This window comes from Canis lupus, chromosome 31 (genome assembly GCF_011100685.1).
Source record: "Canis lupus familiaris isolate Mischka breed German Shepherd chromosome 31, alternate assembly UU_Cfam_GSD_1.0, whole genome shotgun sequence".
Lineage (NCBI taxonomy): Eukaryota > Metazoa > Chordata > Mammalia > Carnivora > Canidae > Canis > Canis lupus.
Window position 1 is genome coordinate 11,239,328 of NC_049252.1, and position 24,459 is coordinate 11,263,786.

Consider the following 24,459-nt stretch of genomic DNA (forward strand, 5'->3'; position numbering starts at 1 on the left):
TTGTATCAAACAAAATCTAGGTCTTAGGCTTTTATTAAGATAACTTGGTTGTAAATTATTAGACAAAATGGAACTATGTTGGAAGGAGGAACACTTAAAACTCATTACACATTTCACATTCTTCTCCAGAAATATGATAATTATCTTAAAGGACCAGTGGCTTAAATGCCCCTGAGCTCTCTGCACAAAGAATTATTTTTATTCCTTTTTAAAAATCTGTTTTGCAGTTTCAAACTTCACTGTGCGTAAGAATTAATCTACAGAATTTTAGATTTAAAACATACCGTATCTGACTCTATAATCTAACTGTATAATAGAATACCCCATGATGTTTTAACTCAGGAAAGTATCCTTGTCACAAAAGCATCCTAAAGCCTTCGAACAAGGATAGTTTACTTGTTCCAAGTCTTTTTAACCAAACTGCCAACTTCCAGAAAGACAAATAATGCAAGGCTACATGTCTCTCTCTCTCTCTCTCTCTCTTTCTCTCTCTTTCTCAATATATGTGTTCCCATTATTCATTTGCCAGCAAATAAATACTCAAACACTTCACTCCATCCTCTCCATCCAGGGGAATTTTCAATACTTGATCAGTCTATTTGATCACTTGTGAAATAGTTTTAAAAAAGATTGAGGGAAAATAGCACAAATGTGACTGTATCAGTTTATAAATGTTTTAGATATTAGAGACATAAATATTTTGACCTTGGTCTTTTGAAATATTTTTCACCTCTCTTTGGAGACTGTTGGTCTGGAAATTTGAGAAGAACACAAGCCTAAAGTCAGAGAAAGGAGTTCAGGGGGCCTGGGTTAAGACAAGAGCAGAGAAGGTGGAGAAAAAGAAGGTTACAGAGGCAGAACAGACCAACTGGGGAAGATGATCGATTAGAAGATAGTAGGGTCAGTGAGGTAAAATAGCTGACTCCCAGGCTCCTGGCTTGGATGATTCTGGGAATAATTCCAGCATATTCTGAAACTGTGTGATACCTAATAGACAAAACTATCTTAAACATAAAACAAACCTCTCACCAAAAAGTTTTTTGGTTCCCGTGGTCCTGAGATGATTAACATATTTTAGTTAGGAGAGCTTCTTTGAGAGATCATTAATATACAAAAAATAAAAATTAATGGTGCTTTCTGATCTGAGATAAAGAGGATGAATTCTATGTCAGAGTGATAGATGTGAGGCTCTACCAGACCTCAGGTTCTGAAAGAAGAGGCAAACATTCTAGTACGCAATGACATGGCTTTCTTCTCAGGGAATCTATAGCTGAGAAGTGGTATTTAAACCTATGGGAGTAAGAGCACCTGGGTGGCTCAGTGGTTGAGCAGCTGCCTGTGGCTCAGTTGTGATCCTGGGGTCCCGGGATGAGTCTTGCATTGGGCTTCCCACAGGGAGCCTGCTTCTCCTCTGCCTGTGTCTCTGCCTCTCTCTGTGTCTCTCACGAATAAATAAATAAAATCTTAAAAAAATAAAAATAAACCTATGGCAGTAAAAACAAAATTTTCTTCACCAGAAGATCATAGCCAATATGATAAAGAAATAAGATTCAAAAATTAGGAAGCACCTGGTCACTGTTTTTTTGATAACCCCATGGACCACCAAAAATTGTTGTTCCCACAAAAGGCAGATATCAGGGCAGCCCGGGTGGCTCAGAGGTTTAGCGCAGCCTTCAGCCCAGGGCCTGACCCTGGAGACCCGGGATCAAGTCCCATATCGGGCTCCTTGCATGGAGCCTGCTTCTCCCTCTGTCTGTGTTTCTACCTCTCTCTATCTCTCTTTCCGTCTCTCATGAATAAATAAATAAAATCTAAAAAAGAAAGAAAGGGAAAGAGAGAGAGAGAGAAAGAAAGAAGAAAGAAAGAAAGAAAGAAAGAAAGAAAGAAAGAAAGAAAGAAAGAAAGAAAGAAAGAAAGAAAGAAAGAAAGAAAGAAAGATGTCAAAATGCGGCTGAAGGGAAATGTATGCCTATTTGACCTTGGAACACACTCCAGTCACATTTTATACAGAATATGTACAAATACTCAGAAATATGTGTCTTTTTATAACCTACTATAGAGTACATTTTATTTGAAAATTGAACCAATTCTTGATTATATAGTTACAGATTACACACATGTGGGTTATTATGCTATAATAAATACTTTCATTTTTCAGCTAATTGACTTGTTGGTCCACAATACTCTATTTAACCCCATTTTGTGTCCTGGCTGACCTGACCCACAAATCTCTTAGGTGCCCTAGAAAAGCTCTCTATAGGCAACTTTCAAGCATTACCCCTGAGTCCTTAACTAAAAAAGGTAGAAGATTTATATATGTTAGCAAAGTGTTAACTAATTTTATTTTAAAAGTTAGACTGGACATAGGACCTTATTAATAAGTTCCTAAGGTGTTAGAGGAAATCTATAGATGGATGGAGTTGGGATACCAAGCCCCCCCCCCAAAAAAAATGACCATTTCCTGGGCTTGGAAAATACCAATTCTTTCTGCTTACAAATAAGGATTTTATATATGCACAGAGCATGCCCAGGCAGGTACACTTTAATTACAGATTTCTTTTTAATTCATTAATTCTATATTATGGAGGACTGCCTAAGGCCTGACATTAAATAAGATCTTTACATTGACAGGCACATCTGTCCCTTTCACCTCTCTACCTTACATTCAGCACAGATGTAGTTTCAACTTATTTTTATATGCCTTGGTTATCTGATGCCAGAAACTGATTTATACTTACAAATTCCCATTCTGGAGTCCAATTCAGAATAGGTCTGTGTAATGAATCTACAGCATATCTACAAAAACATATCCTCAAACATACTATTCTTGCTAAATTTTGTACCTGTAAGGCTACTTTTGCAGTTTGATAAATAACTTTACTGTGTAGCCTAGACAAATGAGCTTTGAAATGCTTTTTTTTCTGTTACCTTAAGCACATGGAAGAAATCTTCCCCTCACTTTCTTATTTCCTCTTATTTTCAGTGTATGGTTCTCTTACGAGAACATGGCTGCTATCTTAAAAACTCATCTCATTCTATATATATTTAATACAACACTTATAATGTCCTGATTCAGAAAAAGTAATCCTAAAGGACATTTAAACTAGCAGGAGGAAATGGTAAGGCAGACCAAAAAAAAGTACTGTCAAAAATGATAGATCTGAAATTTAGAACCTTAGAAAGAAATAGGCTGGGAGAAGCAAAATGGTATTGTGCAGCCTCCTAGTAAAATCAATATGTCTTTTGGATTGGGAGAAAAAAAAAAAAAAGGTAACAAAGTTGTTTGACAGTAAAAGGTGGAAAAGAAAATAGTCTGCAGTGAAAGTGGTTAACAAAGCACAACAAGTGGTTTTACAATTAGGTTTTCTTTGCAATAAATTCAAGGACCAGTTATATCTACTCACATGCATCTTTATTTAATGTCCTGGAGACTTTCAGATATTACTTACATTGAATATTTATTAAATACTTTAAAACTTTTCCTTTGTAAGATAAAGTAAACCCAATAGAAAGATATGAATGGCTTAACAACTAGTTCCAGACCTACAAAATTGTAACTACGGCTCACTTCAAGGTAGAACTTTGCTACTCATCCTAGAAGCTGCTTCCCTGATCCATATCCCCATCATAGCCCTCCTCTCCCACCTAAAGCAATCACTGGTCTGACTTTAATTGTAATGTTTAAATGTACTTACATAAACAGAATACTTTTATTTTGCTCATTTTAAAATCTAATTGTATCTTTAAAGTTTTTTTTTTTTTTAAATCAATAGTTTCCTTCCAGAAAATAGTTTTCTTTTCCAGGAGCATTTTCTATAATTTGGATTCTTCTAGTTGTAATCACATAGTGCAATTCAATATGTTCTTATGTTCTCTGTACATCTTTCAAATTAGAGGCTGGAGCAGACTCAGGTTCTCTCCCACGAAACTATAGGTAGTGCTATGTTCTTGTGCCAAGTGACCCATAACGTCCGGTTGCCTACCCTTTTATGATGTCAAAAGCCATCAATCATTTAGGCCTATCTCTAGTAATTAGTTAAGATAGCAAAAATGGTGATATTCCAGTTTTGACATTTCTTTTGAATGTGTTACTTGTGATATTTTTACAGAGACATTTCTCAGGTGTTATTTAGTTAATAGCACATGTAGGAAAGGTAGAATAAGTGTTTTCCTTTACTTACCAGTGTTTCAGGCATCTTTAATATGGCATTTTTCAGCCATTCAGTTTAAATGTCTTTCTGTATTTTCAATCAAGCATGACTTTATTCAAGCTATCAATCATGATACTGAAATAACTACAGAATATATTTGTCCAAGGAGTATATTGCATAAAATCAACCAAAAAGTCAACAGTTGTTGAAAAGAAAATCAATATATTCATGTCATTACCTCTAAAACACATATTTATCTGCCTGGAAAAATAAATGTTTATCTGTATAAAATGGAAGAGAGGAGGTGGTTAAAAGTCATAATGTTTTCAGAATGCCTCAAGACTAGTTGCAATTCAGTGGCCTAATTCACTTACTTATCCTTGGTGACCACCTAACAGGCTGATTCTCTTTTTATATATAATAGAAACATGGAGAGTAGCTTGAAAAAAAGAAAATCAAATATACTCAAATCTCAACTCCTCCACAATTCCTTAAAAATAATCTAATCTAGAAATGGCTCAGCTGACAAAATAATTTCTAAACAGCTATCTTGTCATTGACAATGAGAATTTTCTCTTACATATCTGTTTATTTTTCTATCTTCATATTGATTTGAAATCCTTTCCATATTATATTACTTAGGGCTATCATGCTTTTTGAACTTTTCTATCTAATCTAAAGTAGTCTGATCACCCTAAAAACCACTGAAATTTTGACTCACTCATTCCACTAATGCCTATATGGCTGTACAAATATATCAGTTTTAGCCTAGTTATTTCAAATAATAAATGTTTAATGCATCTTAGCTTTTTCCAAAGATGAAGAATCCAAACAATCAAAGAAAAGGCAAACCAAACTCATATCAAGTTCTTTCTCTGAGGAAGTTGCTGTTACTTTGGGGCAAGATCATGAAGGCAATGTTCTGATGTGGAAATACCTCTTCAAATCTTTCCAACCTGCCTTTTCTCCTTTCCACTTAAAACACAATATTGGAATTATTTCTCCCCCGTTGTCCAGGGCAATCTCCTCCTACCTGTCATGCTGTACCATTCACTTCTGATTGCATCACAATGGCTCAGCTATGTGTTCAGTTCACTTATGAGTGTGTATTAGCTGTCTGGCAAGAGGAAGAAATGTGTTAACCAAATCTTTGTTGAAGTGGAGCACATAACTCGAAGTGCTATGCAAATCCTCCTATGTTCCTGCACAAGCACAGGGCTCCTCTGCAATCGGCTTGCAGCCACTTGATCAGGTACTTGCCACTATGATGTAAATAAAAGTGATGTGAACCATTTTCAGGCCTGGTGCTTCCTACGTGAAGCCCACGCTCTTTGATCCCTCTGTTGAGACTTTGGTAGCCGGGGTTTCAAACGAAATAGCTAAAAGATGGTTGTCAAATCTTTGGAGAGGAAAGAACTGATTCCCATGTGACAACATGTGGAGGGAAAATAAACATATTTTGTATTAAGCCATGGGGATTGTACAGGTTTGTCTTTTGCAACACCTAGCATCACTCACTCCAACTAAAATAAAGCAAATGGTTTATTGTATTTTTAGAAGAAATTACAGGAGATAGTTTGCTTTAGGGTACTGCCCTTGGTTATGTTTTTATTGTATCTTTGAAAGAAAAAAAACAAGACATAAAACAGTCATCTTCCCTCATTCATGTGTGAGTGTCCATTTATTTGATTTCAGATGAAATCAAAGCCAAATACAAGTCATTTCTTCTGGATGAAAAGAGCCAGTTTATAAAGGCAGACAGACATGGGTTTATATTTCACCTCTGCATTTTTTCCAGTTGTGAAGCTGTGGGCAAGTTATTTAACCTCTCTGGGACATAGCTTCTTTCCTCTGTATTGGAAATAAAATATGTTTTTCCTGAATGCAGTGAACCCTATTAAGACTATAATCATATAATTTCCTTCCCTTACCTGTATATCTTTAATTGAATTTTCATGAATCTAGAAGCAATTCATTCACTAATTATATTATCTACTCATAGTTAACTAACAATATATTCTAATAACTGAAGTGATATTATCATATTATAATATGATAGCTGCTCAACAGACAGCTCAATGTAATGTATATTACATTAATAGCAGCTATTCTAAGATTTAGGATAAAAGAGATCTAAATGTAAATACTAGTCTTGCTTAATTATACTGGAAATTAGCATAAACTTGTGAGTTTCAGTTTTCTCAAATGAAAAATGGGGATAATAAAAAGTAATATGTACCTCAAAATTTACATTGAGTAAGCAAAAATATGATTAGAAGCATCTGGCAACTTCCTGGGACAAAAGAGAGGTTACTTCTCCTCCTGAAATTGTAGAGGTACTTATGAATTTCAAAAATCTTCAGAAATCTTCCTTATTTATCACTGTGAGGCAATGCTACTTTGTAAGAACTCACTGGGGACTTAAACTGATAAACTAATTCATCACAACAAAATCACAGAAAATTCTAATTAAATATCTTATGCTATTTCCATGCATAGCCTTAACACAGATACATACATTAGAAGGACAATCCCCAAATCCCTATCTAAAATTGAAAAAGAATTCCTCTGAAAGATTTAATAGTTCATATCAAATATTCCATTTAACATTCCATTCTATATACTCCATCAATCTTTTGATTGACTGACTTTGAAGCTCTATTAATGCTTCCTACAGTCAAAGTTTTAATGGAGTTTAATGGAACTCATCCAAATCTATAATAGCATATTCCCCCTAAATTAACTTATAACCCACAAGTTAATGAAATGAATGCAGCTACCATTTACCCAGAGGGAGTCAAAATGCCGGACTCATCACCAGGGAAATAGCCTAGTGACTTAGCTCCCTTCAGTTGAGCCCTGGAACATCATAACCCTGAAGGTGAATTAAAAATGCTACTAAAGCCTCATGCATCCTTTAACAAGAACATTGGGCATAGAAGAAAGTTATTTTAAACCTCATAAGAAAATTTACTAATTGTACAAATTGAACCAAACTTTCAAGACCAATGGCAAAGTCTTATGCTTTTTAAAATTTTTGGTATATAGTATTATACCTAGTGACACACCTGATAATGTTTACTGAATAAATCAATACACATATGCTATTTTAAATAAAAGGCAATTAAATAGTTACTAAAATCAGAATTCAGAATCAACTTACATTATACTATATATTCCTCCCTGAATAAAATGTCCCAGAAATGGCTGGTTTTCCCAGAAAAGGCTTTGTCCCCTCCCTTGAGTTCAGAAGTAATCAAGTGTTTGGGAAATGGGTCATTTGAGGGAAGGCTACAGAGCTGAATTTATTTACAACAGAGAACAGAAGGCTGACAAAGTGTATGGTGGAGGTGCTGGAGGCTGGGGGATTTACAATTTTCAACTATATAAAGCAATAGCATATGGGAGGTGTTAAGCAGCTGTTCTATTTCTACTCAGGAAATAGTTATGCTTAGGAGCCCTAGCCCGCAGAAATAGTAGCAATGGATCAAAGTTATAGCCAAGCAAATATTAGCTCATCATATAAAAAGAGCATTTTTAAAATTAGAGCTGTTAGAAATTGAAATAGGCTGCCTTCTGAGGTAGCATGCCCTGGTGGCTCTGGTGCCTCACTGAACAGCCAGACTTGGCATATCTCTAAAATAATGCTATCCCATTTTAGTGTGAAAGGAAAGACAAAACAAGAGAGAGGGAGAGAGAGAGGAAGAGAGATTAAGATTTCCACAAGAGCATTACCAGAAGACAAGCATAATCCCCACTAGGGATGGAAGAGTTTTGTTTATGACGATTTCTTAATGTGCCTTTTAGTTACAAAAAGGAGGGCTTCGTAACTATTCTGATATGGTAAATAACTTTCTAATAAGATTGTGAGGATTATGCAGTTTTTGTCTGACTACAGCAGAGAGGAAAGGGAGAAGGAAAAATGGAGAAGAGGGGAAGACAGACCCAGCAGTATGGTGAAATTCAGGAACCTTAGAGGAATATGCCTTGAAATTTTAGGATTAATGGTTGCATGACTTTCAATTCAGAATAGTTTCCTATCCAATGCTATGTTAAATTCTCTTATTTATTCTTTTAACAAATATTTATTGGCTACCTACCATGAGTCAGGCAGTTTTCTATGGTATAGAAATTCCATGAAGAGCAAGATACGCTCATAGACTTCTGTTCTAATTATGAAGACACGTCACAAATAAGTAAACTGATTAATATAGAATAAGATGACAAGTAAGGAAAAAGCACCATGAAGAGAAAAGTCAAAATTGGTAAAAGACAAGAGTGTGACCTCAGGAGAAAGTGGTATTTTAACATTTTATTGGGAAAATTTTTCCTGATGAGGTCATACTTGGGCAGAGACTTAAAGAAAGGAGGAATTATCCATGTGGAGACCTAGAAGATGTTTTTCAGATGGAAGTAAGAGCAAATACAAAGGCCCAAAGGTGGGAATGGCCTATGTGCTCAAAATCAAAATGAGCAAGAAGAGAGAGAGGAGCTGAAGTCACCGAGGCAGTCTTTCAAGACTTAAGCAGGTAGTGATAATATTTTGATCTGCATTTTAAACAACATGAGGAGAAAGGGTGGGTGGGTTTGGACCAGGAGGGTGTTTGCGGAGGTCAATATTGTTTACCATATCCAGGTTCTGTTTTAAAGGAGAGTTGACAAGTTTCTGATACACTGGATATATGGTGAAAGAAAAAAGAATCAAGATTTTTCTCATAGGAAATTGAATGAATTTTGATGGCCTTTAAATTTAGTAATGGAAAAAACAGGTTTGAGGGGGCAGAGAATCAAGAGTTCTGTTTTGGATGTGTTAAAACTGGAGCTCAGGACTGAGAGAAAAATAAGGATGCCATCAGCATATAAATGGTATATACAAAATAAAAGTAGGTGACTCAGTGAGATAATTTTGAGAATGAGTATAAAGATGTGAGAAGAAAGCCAAGCACTGAACCTTAGGGGAACACAACTTGAAGCAATCAGAAGCACAGAGGAAACAGCAAAGGAATTGGGAAAGCCTCATGCCCCCCACCCCGCCCCTTTGTCAGTTTGTTTGGTTTCTTAAAAATCCATATGTGAACGCAAAAAAAAAAAAAAAAAAAAAAGGAATTGGGAAAGCCATGGAGATAGGAGGAAATGAGAGAATGAGGCACTTGGAAATTCAAGTAATGGATATATTTCCTGGAAGAGACAAATCGACTCTTTATTCCCTTATTGAAATAAGGCAGTGGATTTGAATAAAATAGGCTGAGAATCAAATATTGGAACATGTCACTGTGAAGGTTCTTAGTGACCAGAGAAGGAGGTTTTAGAAGGTTGATGGGGATAAAATTCTGATTGGGCTAGGCTAAAGAATAAGACTGCAAAGTGAACAAGATAGTATTTTAGATTCTTTTGAAAAATTTTGATATGAAAAGGGACAGAGAAATAGAGGAGTATAATGGAAGGGAAATGTTGCTTTTGTTTTTTGTTGTTTATGTTGAAAGACATTACATCGTGCTGGCATGCTAAAGAACTTATCCTATACAAAGAGGAGTATGATTTAAAAGAGATCTAGGGTAATTAATGTGGCAAAAGTCTTATAGCAGATGAGACACCATGTACAAGTGGAAGAGGCATCCCTCAGAAGGAATAGAGACAGAACATCCATAGACAGGCAGATGGCTGTGATTTTAGAGAGGGGAATCCATTTCTCTGGATTAATTCTATTTTTTGAAGTGAGGTAAGAAGCAAGATTATGAAATGTGAGCAGAATTGGGGGTTGTTGAATGCTTAATATGATAGAAGATGTAAAACAGTTCTTTCTGAAAGTTTTTCCCAATTACATGAACAAAAATAGGACATATTCATACTTTATTAAACACTCAAAGATAGAAGAAACAAAATAAGCATATATATAAATGCATACCCTTTGCTTATTCAAATTAATAAAAAGTTTAACATGTTCATTATATTCACTTATTTTTACTTCATGATGCCTCTGTGTATCTTGCAACTTTTTTAAAATATTTTGTTTATTTATTTGAGAGACAAAGTATATGTGAACATGAGTGGGGGAAGGTGCTAAGGGAGATAGAAAAAGCAGAACCCCTGTGCTGAGCAGGAAGCCCTGATGTGGGGCTCGATCAGAGGACCTTGAGATCATGACCCGAGCAGAAGGCAGATACTTAGCCGCCTGAGCCACCCAGGTGCTCCTGTATTCTGGAACTTTTAAATTTCAGTGTGCATAATGAATTCACGATGCAAACTCTGTCATTTCAATTCTTGAACTTAGCCAAGCCAAAAGACCAAGAAGCCATCTCAGTCATTTCAATGAACTATAATTATTAATTTTTATTCAAATTTTCTTTCTCTTAGCCAATGAGTGTCTGCGGTAAGGATAGAATTCTCAGATGGTACCAAGATTCTGTGGCATTCCACCACATATACACCCTATGTAATCCCTTCCTCCTGAATGGGAATGCAGACTATAAAGGTGATGGGATATTACTCACATTAGGTTACTCTGTTAAGGTGAAGGTAAAGGGGATTTTGTGGAAGTATTTAAATATTGAATGAACTGAGTTTAAACTAATCCAAAGAGGATTATCTATATAGGACTGGTCTAATCAGGTGAGTTCTATAACTGAGGTCAAAGATATTTGAAGCAGAAAAAACACTCTAGATTAAAGATCTGGTGAGCAAAAAAAAAATTCATTCAGAGCAGGAACTTGGAGGACCTTGAGGAAAGAGTGGAAATACAGGGGATTTTCCTGATGATAGAATCTGATTTTCAGAAAGTACAATCTGAGAAAAGCAAAGATGTGAAATAGTTGCCATGAAAATGGAAAATTTCACATTTTCAATGGCATAACATTCAAGGTCTGTGATTATGAATTTTTAAAGTGAAAGCAATCAGTCTTATTAATTTTTTTAAAGTAATTTTTTTTGTTTGTTTTACTCTTAGGATACAATTATGGAAAAGTAAGAGTTTGGGTAGATTCAGGGCTGGAGTTTGGGGTGGGGGAGCGAGTAAAATGAAGGAGAAAAAGGCAAGCAAGTAAGAGCTGTAAGAGACTGATTATAAACTGTAGAATCTAAACTGTGTATAAACCAGGATCAAAGCTGATGAACCAAGAGAAAGAAATAGTGGGATCATTGGGATTAAAGTCCCAATTAGTTCAAATAATTTTTCCAGTAGGAGTCCTTGAGTGAGAGTGTAACAATGCAGACATCTATGTTATCTCCAGCCTTGAGGTAAGAAGGGGAGAAAGGGAAACAACTTTCACCCAGACAGGCTGCTGGTTTGACATTGACATGAGGCCTTTAAGCCAGCATCTGGGTAACAGATTATAGAAGACACAGTAGCAGACTCTATTAATTGTCTATCCCACAACTTTCCCTCATTAACTATCTCCTCTCTCATAATATTAACAGTTCCCTGATTTTGTTCAAGGGCTCGTGGTTCTCAACTGGGGGGATGGAACATGATTTTGACTCACTCCCTGGGTACATTTGGCAATGTTTAGAGACATTTTTAGTTGTCCTAAATTTGGAAGGGGCAGCAAGGAAGTGGGCTTGCTAGTCTGCTATTGTAAGCTACTAGGGGTCAAGGCCAGGGATGCTGCTAAGCATCAAAAGTATACGGGACAATGCCCATAACAATTACCCAACCCCAAAAGAAAAATCCTATTCTGAGCTGCACCTAACAATCCTGATCTCTAATATCCAACCTTCCTTAAAGGTGTAGGTACTACATGTTATGAATTAAATTCTGTTCCTTCAAAAATTTGTTTATGTTGAAACTCTAATCCCCAATGAAACTGTATTTGGAAATAGGGCCATTAGAGAAGTAATTAAGATTAAATGAGGTCATAAGGTTGGGACCCAATTCTCTCCCTGTGTATGCACACAGAAGAAAGACCATGTGAGGACACAGTGGCAAGAAGACAGCCATCTGCAAGACAGGAAGCAATCCTCATGGCACCTTGATTTGGACTTCTGAGATCCAGACTGTGAGAAAATAAACTTCTGTTGTTTAAGCCACTCAGCCCGTGATATTTTGTTACGGCAGTCCTAGCAAACTAATATACCATGTAAAACAATCTGGCTCAGGAGATGCAAGAAGAGTGCTACAGAGATTTCTGAGAAAGTTCTTACTTTTTTCATAAAAGGGCACAAATGTGTCTGGTGATCCTTTTTGCTTACCCCTTTTTCCTGTGGTGGGGAAGCAGCCACCCTGCATCCCAGACAAGCAAATATTGACCAATCTCAGAAAATTCTGAAAAATATCTACTCTGCCATTGTGACAATTTTAAACCAAACCCAGCAGCCTATCTGAGCTCTTTTAAAATGTAAATAAATAAATAAATAAATAAATAAATAAATAAATAAATAAAATAAAATAACCTTTGAGTTGGAAAACTAGGCAAAATAATTCCTAATACATATCTGGGTTTGTTTTCTTTATTTGAAGAAAGAACCAGTTTCCTGTTGAGGTGCAATCTGGAAATATCCAAGTATTTTCCTGTATATCTTCAAATTGAAATAAGTAATTTCCTGCTCTGAAAATGACAACAGAGAGAGAAAACAGTCAAGATGCTGGAGGGAAAAAAATCTGTTTTTTTCTGTTTCCAGAAGAAAAAAGATATTTTCTGTATTTCTGGCATAGAGAAAGCACAAAAGCTATTAATGTTGACTTATAGTTTGATTTCTATCTACAGCAGGATTAGAGTAAGAAGTTGAGCTTCTTCTCTTTCTGATTTTAACTCTTAGTTTCTATATTTTAAAGATTTTATTTATTTGAGAGAGAGACAGAGTATGAGCTGGAGGAGGGGCAGAGGAAGAGAGACAAGCAGACTGAGTCCAGAGCCTGATGCAGGGTGATCCCAGGACCCTGAGATCATGACCTGAGCTGAAGTCAGATGCTTAACAACTAAGCCACCCAGGAACCTCTTAACTCTTAGTTTCTCATTTGACATTTGTAACTATAAATTATTGATAGCAATGTCTGAATTTTTCTTTACATGTATATATTATAAAATTTATAAAGTGATTCTGACACGTGTTTATCTCCTTAAAAATGGCATTTGTGAAGATACGTTTCTATCTTATCATCTAGTCATGAACATTTTTTAAAAATTTTAATCTCTACTAATAAAATTCCAAATCTATTCTTTATTCCCTTTGGTAATTTTCAATATAGATCAAGTTTGCTAAGTAAACTTAAGGTTCAGTTTTGCTATTTGGAGCATTCTCTGTTGAATATATATATAGTCTAATTAAATTTTTCTGCTCCATAATAAAATAAATGATGGAAAGTTTATATTCAGGCTACATATTTTTTTCATTAGCCATATTTACCACTGGCAAGGGCAGGATATCAAAAAGAAATACATAATAATATCTAATACACTAGAGATTCCAACATAATTTGTGCTTTTTAGTCACAAAGCAAGCCTGACATTGAGAATCAAGAAAATCAAAATTTTCACTAAATTGTTTGTTAGAAACTCAGCCATAATAGAATGGCTGTGCTTGCGGCACATGGGTGATTCAGTCAGTTGAGCATCTGAGTCTTGGTTTCTGCGCAGGTGGTGATCTCAGGATCATAAGATTGAGCCCCACATGGACTCCACACTCAGCGCAGAGTCTGCTTAAAACTCTCTTTCTCTCTGCCCCTTGCCCCCAAATAAATATATTTTTAAAAATATATTTTTAATTTGTCTTAAAGAATTGCCAAATCATTGCTAAACAGAAATTGGCCACAAGTTACATATCAATTCACAGAGAGGCTACATCATACTTGAGAACACATGCACTCTATAAAACATGTAGGTGTCCTTCATGGAATTGGCCACAAGTAGCCACCACTTATTGTAATCCTATCTTTCATCAATAAGTTTATAGCACTTTAAATATATGCACTTAACCAAATCTCAGGATCAAAAATGGATAATTACAAATATAATTCTCATGTAAAGATACACTGTTGGACTCTATAAGTATTTAAAATAGTACCAGAATTCGGCCAGTTATGAATTACAATTGTAGTTAACCTTTGATTATTTTTAGTAGCTACGTGTTCCATGAATCTATTACATTAATCAGCTTGTTTGAACCTCTATCAGTTTTATGAAGCTGGCATTTTATTATCTCATTTTACCAGAGTAGAGGTGGGATTTAAAACTAGAGGGGGATGGGTGTCTTGTTCCAGAGTCTTCTCTTAACAACCACATTCATTGCCTCTTGCACAACACACTTTCAGAATTATATGATAGCTATGATAGCTAAAATGATTAAAGATTTCCTGAACATATAATATCAAAACAAAAACTAAAATCCAGGTGTGCAATCCCAGGGCCATTGCCTTTCTTTTAGAGAAATTCCTTGATGTAGAAATATACTACGTACAAATGCAACCTGACTCTAATCCATTATGAACACTAAAAATTAAACAGCATTGTTTCACATCTAAGAATTCATGGAAGGCTAATAACAGTATAGATAATCCATGCCTCTATTAAGAGTTTGAACTAAGCACTGTTTTTTTTTTTTTTGATAAATTTACATGAATCAGAGACTCTAAAGCCTTTAACTGTACAAAAAGAAAAGAAAAAAAAATGTTGCAGTGTTTGAACATTTGCCACACCCACGAAAGGCTTTATCTGCTAGGATTTGTTCATCTCTGGCAGTTTCTCGGCCTCCTGATTCTGATCTTGCCCTTCCTACTTCTCCCCTTTTCCATCATCTGTCTGCGTCAAAATGTAGTGTGTTTATAGAACATGCATCAACAAAGATTTGCTCACATTTGCACCCCTATAAATTGGTAATCCTATTTCCACTTTCTTTGACAGGATCAAAGCATCCATGCAATTCCTCCATATATAAATAAACTGTTTTATTTCATTTTCATACTAATAAATATTGAGAAAGAATAAAGACTTTTAAACATTGCATTGAAGATTATTGCCAAGATTGTGAAAGAGTATAGAATGATAGAAAAGTGAGAGGATAGGAAATGAGAAGGTAAAGCAAGAAGAAGTGAGATAGGTTTTTTTTAATGTTTTATAGAAATGGTTACAAATAGCCAAAGAGAACATTTACTTATTTTCTTTGAGAGGTTGGGGATGTTACTAACCATTTTCATCTAATCACATTTAAATTTCTTGGACTTCAGTATGAAAGGTAAAATAAATATTATTATTCACTTTTTAAAAAATGAGGGAATAGGGTACAAATATAATGGATGAAATGCCAGAAGTCTTCAAGCTACAACACACTACAAATAAGATTTAAATGCAGGTTTCAAATTCCAGTCTTTGCTCTTTCCCCCAGAATCACACTGGACATATATGTTGCCCAGCTTTCGGCTTAAAAACAAATGAGTAAAATATTGATAGAAGGACTTCTTTTTATTTTCCCCTGCAGCTTCCTTGAGTTTGCAAAATGGAAAGGTTAGTGTGTATAAGTTAAATATGGACAAGTGATATTTTTGAATGAACAGAGGACTGAAACTTGGGGATTGTCTATCTGGTAAGCACCAACAACTAAGGGATATCTAATGAGCTTGAAAAAATTGAATTTATTGGAATATAATATTTCACTTCACATAGGAAATATGGATTCCTACTCAAGAGAAATAAATAGAATGAAAATTTCTTGAGTTCTATTTCTAATGAATTATATTTAAGTGAATAGTTCTATATCTATCTATCATCTATCTATCTATAAATCATCTATCTATCTATCTATAGTTGTAGTTGTATTAATATAAAATTTTATGGTGTCATAGACTCTTACATAAACACCAAGGCAAAATGCTGACTAGTCAATTCATTGGGGGCATGACAAGTTACTAATCTGACTAGTCTCCTTCATTGTTTTCACCTGATCTGGAAAATATCTCAGTGCCTGTTCATTTTAACATCATTGTTATCTGATGAGAACATTGAGGTTCAGAACCCACAGGTAATATATTCTGGTAGGGCTGTTTTCTCTTATGCCTGCATTTCTAAATTAAAAATTCACAAAGCCTTATAAAAGTTTATAAGAACTTAGAAATTGCTATTTCTAGCATGTAGAATAGGGGGGAAAAAGTCAGATTCCAAGGTTAGAAGGTCCTTTTGCTTATTACATAGGGAAAATCATTTTTTTACCAGCTCTCCAAATAAAAACCTTGTGATTTCAAAGTCAGTTTTTCTCTTCCTTACAAGTTACCAAATCAAAGCACCTCAAATCATCTACCACAGGAATTGTATGACTGCTTTGATTTTAAAAATAAAGAGAGGGATTTTGGAACAAAATTGTCCTGTGGAAAATGAAAATATTTTTTTTTTTTTATTTTTAAGCCACAGCTGTATGACAAGGTCATTTTCACCAAGTTAAAGATGCACTAAAAATTACTACTTTTGAAAGCCAGCTGTAACTGTAGATAATGCTCATTTCAACAAGGAAACTAATGGGCAGTGAGAGACCCTGATGAAAGCCATGGAACTTCTCCATATAAAAATGTACATGCATTCAACTACTTGTGTCTAATTTTCAGAGAGTCCTGGGGCCTAAAGAAAGTTCATCTAATTCCACAGGTTAAAAACCCTGAAAATGAAAACATGACTGTTCTTCAGTTTGGAGTGGCTGAACTGTGAAGTAAATTAACTGTAAGTATGGCAATAAAAATGATCACCCAAGGAATTGTTCATTTTCTTTCGCACAATCTAAAGATCTCCAATAATGCATATGAATGTTAAAAATTCAATTCTTTCTAAATCCTATAATTAATTCATGCAGGGATGCATAAACCAGTCTGAGTAAAATGGCTTTACCTTAGTTTCCTTATATAGCTGGTTGAAATGGGCCCAAGAGCTTAGTGATATGTACAAATCTATTTTTTGTACTTTTTCAGAGACAAATTATTTTAAAATCTAATGAATCCTTCCCTTTTGCTGTAATATATTCACAAATGAAGGTTCATGAAATTCATAAATAGCTAATGTACTTCAAATATTGAGGCCTATCATTTTTCTCTTAAGAACTCTAACACATTCCTCCCTCTACTTTCTATTTATAGGCAATTGGAAGTGCCTTTTTAAGTCTAAAATAGTTGTATGTATATTAGTTAATAATTGCCTCTACTTCCCCACCACTCAATGATTCTAACTTCTTGCATTCTAGTTCCATTTTCCCATAGAACATGTATTCTCAAAGGATCCCAGTGACATCCTAATCCCTAAATCCATACATCTATTCACAGTCTCCTTTTGGTTTAGAACTATGCACTTTTAAGAATGTGGGGTTTGAAGTCACAGAAAACAAAATTTTAATCTCTTCTCTTTCCTTTATCAGTAGGTTCTCTTGAAAATTAAGTGAAACAATGCATAAAGGAAGTAATAAAAATGTAAGATGGTAAATCATTTATTTCCTAAAAGTGTCTTCAGCTTTTTGACACCAGATTATTGCAATTACTGTTTCTCTAGCCAGTCTGTTTTTCCACTATTCCTTAAATGTTCACGTTCTTCGAGTTGTTCTTTTCGGTTCCCTTTTCATTCTATATTCTACACCATCCCTTTTAGATGATCTTGCACCTTTGCATGGATTTAAGTATACACCTTTAATAATGGCTTCCAAACCCATATCACCAGCACTGAATTACACTACTTAATTCAACTCTTGTATTTCTTGTCTGTAATTTATCCATAGATGTTCCACAATGGCCTCAGCTCAGCATATTAAGAACAGAATGCACCTCCTTCCCAACAAGTCTATTGTTCCCTTATTTAGTTAATGACATCAGCATGGTCCTGCTTAACTCAATTGAATCCTTGATCTCCACCATGCTCTCATCTCTACATTCAATTAGTTGTCAAAATCTGTGGGTCCTATGCTCCCAGTTCGTCTTGGGTGACTCCCCTGATACAGTCAAAGGACACCTAATTAGTTAGTATCACCTCCTGGGGTGTCTTCTTCCACACCTAATTCCCCTTCCACTTTAACCATACTAATCCTCTCTTAAGCAGCAGTTAAGAGGGTTTTTGTTTGTTTGTTTGTTTGTTTGTTTGTTTGCTGGTTTTTTCGAAGCAGCTTTCATTTTATTCCCTAATCCGGCCAATATTTATTGAGTGCCTATTATATGTCTTTTGTGTTAAGAACCATCCAACAGAACTGGGCATTTTTAAACAACTTTCCAAGGTCTCTTTTCTGAACAATTTGCCCAGCCCATCTATTATTCTACTTGTAACTTATGTCTGATCGTCTCAGTTACTAAATGATTGACACCCTTCTTGTTCCTGTATGCCTTCATCCAATGCTGAAATATTTCGGCGGGCCTGGTGGCTCAGCGGTTTAGTGCCACCTGCAGCGCGGGGTGTGATCCTGGAGACCCGAGATCGAGTCCCGCGTAGGACTCCATGCATGGAGCCTACTCCTCCCTCTGCATGTGTCTCTGCCTCTGCCTCTCTCTCTGTGTGTGTGTGTCTCTAAGAATAATAAAAAAAAAAAAAGTCTTTTGGCCTTCTTAGTTATTCATTGAACCAATGTATATTAGTCCCTGGACACAAAAGTTGGCAGAATTCTTCAGTCCTGCCCTCTGAGTAAAATGTTGTATTCAAATTCTCAGGGAGTTTAATTCACATTCAAGTATTTTATTTAGTTGCTGAAAGTAACTCCCTTCATGAAAAAGTTGAATGGGACAAAGCTACTCTCCTTCTACTCCCATCCAAACCAACCTTGAGATGTTTCATTTAAGACTCAGATACCACTTAGCTCTGAAAATCTTGTACAACCTCTTACTTAGTCCATAGAACCTAAATAATTGGTCTTAACTTCTAAAATTAGACATAACTGGATATAAGTTAACTTGATTTTCAAATTATTTTCTACTAATTGTCTTCCTCTACCTCATGCTTTTATTAAGCCTTACTAATTGCTTTTTCTCCAAAACAATTTGTTTTGTTTTTTTTTCCTTTCCACAAAATTCCCTGTGATTAGAATATCCTTCCTCTCCAATTCTGTCAGAATCATACATATTTTTTAAAGCTTTTATTTATTTATTCATGAGAGATACAGAAAGAGAGAGGCAGAGACATAGGCAGAGGGAGAAGCAGGCTCTCTGCGGAGAGCCCAATGAAGGACTGGATCCTGGGACCTATTCCTGTGACCATGGGCTCATGCCCTGAGCCAAAGACAGACAAAAGGCTGAGCCACACAGGGGTCCCAGAATTATACATATTTTTAAGGCCCAAGCTGGTTATCACTTCTTTTATAAATAAATTGTTTCATGATCAGTAAATCCAGAGAGAATGTCTTTTTAATGTTTGGAATATATATATGGATCTTGTCATTTTTCTAAGTTAAATTTGAGGGTTTAATTTCACTGATAATAGCCTTATCTCCCCCATTAGAATACAATAGTTCTTATTAACTATTGTTTCTCCTACAGTACATTCTATAAAGTCCTTATACAAAGATAAGTCATGAAGATATGTTAGAATAGTCAAAATATCAATGCATTAATCTTCTTCTTCTCCCACCTCCAAACTAGAATAGACATCTAGATACATTGAAATATAACAGGAAACACAGTGAAATAATGAGGTAAAAAAATATAGATATCTAAGTACTCGCCTTCGGAGCACCACTAACTAATGAATTCTATAACTTTGGACAGACTGTTCAACATCTAGCACTGGGGAGGAAGACACGCTTTTAACAGGGAAGTGCCTGAGGAAAGATACAGGTAATAACTGCCAGGATGTATGGGATGTGGAAGTTTGGAAGGTGGGCTCCAAAGTGATAAAAAGATTTGAGCCTTGATTTTACCACTTATTATTAGTGTCACTTCGGTAATTTCACCATTTGTGGCTTATTTCCACACCAGTAAAATTAAGATAATAACAAGGTGGTTTGAGGATTTGATTAGTTAATAAAAATAAAGCAGATGAAACAGTGTCTGGAACATAACAACCTAGTTATTAATAAAAATAAAGCAGATGAAACAGTGTCTGGAACATAACAACCTAGTTATTATTATCCTTAACCTTTATCTTTTACCCTTCAAAAAACTGGGAATCGTACAGTTGATCTTAGACTCTATTACTTATTTAGCTCCTGTACTCTAACGCAGTAATATGAAAATAAGTTTGTTATTCCAAGTATTTTATATTCAACGATGCCATAATTGTTCTATGGAAATGCATTTCTTTTTTTTTTTTTTATGATAGTCACAGAGAGAGAGAGAGAGAGAGAGAGGGGGAGAGGCAGAGACACAGGCAGAGGGAGAAGCAGGCTCTATGCAGGGAGCCCGACGTGGGACTCAATCCTGGATCTCCAGGATCGCGCCCTGGGCCAAAGGCAGCGCTAAACCGCTGTGCCACCCAGGGACCCCTATGGAAATGCATTTCATCTTTCACTTATATTCTACAAATTGAGATCCTTTGTAAGGCTTACTTTTACTTAATTATTGTCAGTTGATATAGTGAAAAGTTGCCTGATAAGGCACAAAAATATATAGCCCATATCCATTATTATTAGGGAGGAAAGGCCAAAATTGTGCTGTAAATTGGATATTTATATCAGTTTTATTCGTCAAATAAATTAGAATGAAATTTAACAAGACAGACATACGGCATTTTACTTTATAATGACCATGAAAAAGATTCAGTGATGGTAGTTTTATATTAAGCTCTTAAGTCTTGAATACACATCCAGCTGATGCTTGGGTGAGCACAGCCATTCCCATAAGTTTGGAAACAAACTTCTCAATGTTTTTCCTGACATTTTTCTTGTTAAATTTAAGAGAGAGGTAATAAACAATATTGGTTCTTCAGAGCAGAATATGCTTCAGGGACTCTATCTTTTATAACTATATGTTTTAAGAAGTGTTCTAAAGTTTTTATAAATGCTTTTTTACTTCACAGGTGCTTGAGGCTGGAAGGGATCCTGAGAGGTCATCACCCTGCCTTAAGGCAGAGTGAATCTAAAGTCTCCTAGAGGAAAATGATGAAGACTTTAAGAATTCCACTACTCTTCTGCAGGACCACCCTCCTCAATCCCCTGTTCCTGCTCCTCCAAAACAAATCCATCTTAGTAAGGTATGCACACAAGAACAAAGCCAGTTTAATTTTTGTTTTTTAATTGAGGCATAACAAGCTTGAGATGTGATGATTAACTTAAATACAGAAAATAATCCTTAATAGAAAAAGTCTCAATATTGGAATGCCTATTATTAGCATCATCATTAAATTCAGCTATTATTTTTCAATCATAATGACCTAATTAAGTTTAAATATTTGTGCACTACACATTAATAGATATTCCTCTGAATAGAGTGCTGCCCCCAAATTTTATCACTTTAACAAAAACGGAAACTGTTGCTTAGCAATAAGGAAAGACAAAAGTTTAAAAATGCATCTCAAAAGCATATTGTAGTCAACCATAAGAAGTCAGAGTAAATGATGATATCTAAAAGAATGCTTGAATGTGGAAACTCAATGAGAAAAGAACTGTTTCCTATTAGCTTTAACAGCAGGGTTTGTTATCATTTAAATACACGCTCTAATACACTTAGTGTTTTGTGCTACATTTAACAAGATTAAGTGAACACACACTGTTTCAACTCAAATCTTTATCGGAAATCAGAGGCAAGCCTCATTTCTTGCCAAAACATTCTCTTGTGGCTCATTCTTGGAGCAAGTTCATATAAGTAAATCTGTTTACCCAGGTGGACCACTGGTCAATTAAAGGATTTTCCTTTCAGGTAGTTCTGCTTTACTGAACTTTCAAAACTTTATCTGGAAATTCTAAAAAATAGATGCATCTGATATGCTATAAAGTCTATAATTTGTAATAAAATGAAAATGGTATTCAAATATAGCAAAGAATTAAAATAAATGAGAAGAATAAGCCATTAGAGTTCTTACGTGATTTCATTATAATGCTACAAATAATTAGATTCTGAGAAAAAATAGTAGATACTAGATAGCTTACCCAAAAAACAAAGTGTCTCATTGTCTCATGTGTTAATTTCTCCCTTGATTGAAAAAGCTTGAACTACCTGAAGTAAGCTTCCAGGAGCATTACAAAAGAGGTGCCCAATTCTCAATTTACAGATAATCTTACTGAAAACTTTAACCTCATATCATCCTAGACATCAAATTCCCTTTTAAAGGACAATATATCTCTGGTTTCTTGCATTTTATGTTATTTTATAAGGTATTTCTCCTTGCATTTATATGGTGTAAGTATATATATTTTAAATCTAGTTCACTATGCATCTCTATTTTACAAAATATTTTGTATGTTCATCTAGCTCACATTCAACAGATATAGCTTCCTTTTATAAAAAATTATGTTTGTAAGTAATAAAATAGTACAACTCTATGACACCTGAAATGAAAGTGCTTTTGCCACACTTCTATTTGTATTGTAAGTAATTTAAAAATCCAGTTATTTGGGTATCATATCTGATGGGTCTTTGGCATTTTCAATTATTTATAGTTATTTATAAAAGACTAAAATCTTTTTTTATACTTTTCTGAATCATTTACAATCAATGACATGATGACAAGGTGATACTCATATTTTTTGTGGTAGGCAGAATAATGGCCCCAAAAATGTTTGTGTCCTTATTCCTTGACTTATGAATATATTATCTCACATGGCAAAAGATTTTGCAGATTTCATTAAGGATACAATCGTGAGATGGAGAGCTTATCCTGTTTTACCACAGTGGGTCCAATCTAATTCTTAAAAGTGAAGAATCCACCCTGACTTTGGTTAAAGAGAAAAGCTTAAAGACAAAAAGATCAGAAAGATGGAATGAGAAGAGGAGCTGGCTTGCACTGTTTGATCTGAAGAGGAAGGGGGGCATGGGCCAAAGCATGCAGGCACCCTCTAGAAATTGGAAAAGGCAAGATACAGGTTCTCTCCTAGAATCTCCAGAAAGAAGTACCAACACTTCAGTCTTAAATTGGTGAGACCCATGTTATACTTATCACCTCCAGAACTGATTTATTAATTCATTTATATAATTTAGCCACTGAAATTGAAGTAATTTGTTCCGGCAGCAATAGAAAAATAATTCAAAATTAGAGTTTTGCATTTTTCCCCAAATTGTTAAAGATTCACCAACTTCTTTCTGTGACAATCCATTTACTATGTCTACCTATAGTCTTGCTTTCTTCCTGCATTGTAAATTTGGTGAGAGGAGGGAGCTTTTATGATAACTGATCACTTTTGTGCTAGTGACTAAAAAGTTGGAGCATAATTTTAGCTTGTTTCTAGTACACTTAGTTTTTAAAGCTTATCTGCAATCATTCTCTATACTAAATTTACTATTGGATTTAACTATTGTTTTCCCAATCTTCTTATCACTCTGTCTTATTCTTTCTTAACTACTCATTTTAGTCTATACTAAAACTTTTTAAGTCATCATGAAACTTTCATGAGGTAAATAAATATAAAATGCATATTATGAATGGATGCACACTGATATGCAATACATGCAATAGACTTATCTCCTCTTTTCACACTCCCTTTATAACATTTTACATCTTTTTAGACATTTTCCTTCCCTTCCCACTCTTCCAAACTTACCCCAAATTAAGAAAATCACAAAAAAAGGTAAAACTAAATGTACTCATTTTCCAATCACTATCAAGGATTTTTTTTTCCCCTTCATTTTCATTGTTGCCACCAGTCTCTGAATAATTTTCATCTTAAGCCATTTCCTATCAGTAGAATTGTTTAGACTGAGGCATGATTTTAAAACATAGAAGGGAGCTTTTCTTTTGAAATACCAGGATCCCAAAGAGGCAGAAAAACAATTGTTTCCTTCTTACAGCACTGCCAACTGTAGAGATGGAGAAACTAATATTTAAACTCTGTGTAAGCAGGGGCACCTGGGTGGTTCAGTTGATTAAGAATCAGGCTTTGGCACAGGTTGTGATCCTGGAGTCCTAGGTTCAAGACCCATGTGAGGCTCCCTGTTTAGCTGCGAGCCTGCTTCTCCCTCTCCCTCTGCCCCTGAGCCCTGTTCGGATGCTGTCTCTCTCTGTCAAGTAAATAAATGAAATCTTTAAAAATAAATAAATAAACTTTGTGCAAGCCACCAGTAAGTATTATTTCAATATTATTTCCCAACAATGCTGTCAAGGAATTATGAGTCCCATTTAATATTAAGAACACTAAAACTCAGAATATTTTATTTTCCAAGGTATCTAGGTGTCAAATGGCAAAGTATAAACTTGTTTCTTCCTATTGCAGTGATTTTAAAAGTGAGCTATATAAATATCAAACCAGGTATCAGTTCCACATTTAAAATTTTACTTTATAGTAT

The 24,459-nt window shown here is 35.1% G+C and overlaps 1 protein-coding gene and 1 long non-coding RNA gene across 9 annotated transcripts in view; one reads left to right on the forward strand and one right to left on the reverse strand.

Annotated features, from left to right (window-relative positions):
- The window catches only part of ROBO2 (roundabout guidance receptor 2), a 1,638,467-nt gene that overhangs the window by 1,399,109 nt on the left and 214,899 nt on the right, over positions 1-24,459 (reverse strand). The window lies entirely within an intron of this gene.
- LOC102153814 overlaps positions 5,241-24,459 on the forward strand; it is an 80,242-nt gene continuing 61,023 nt past the window's right edge. For 3 of the 8 annotated variants that reach the window (XR_005382112.1, XR_005382110.1, XR_005382111.1), the window contains exons 1-4: positions 5,245-5,403; positions 16,715-16,786; positions 19,792-19,860; positions 21,041-21,214. This is a non-coding gene — a long non-coding RNA (uncharacterized LOC102153814). Of the gene's footprint in view, positions 5,404-16,714; positions 16,787-19,791; positions 19,861-21,040; positions 21,215-22,789; positions 22,894-24,459 lie in introns of those variants that run through there. The other 5 variants (XR_005382107.1, XR_005382106.1, XR_005382108.1 and 2 more) reach the window with 4 other exon arrangements.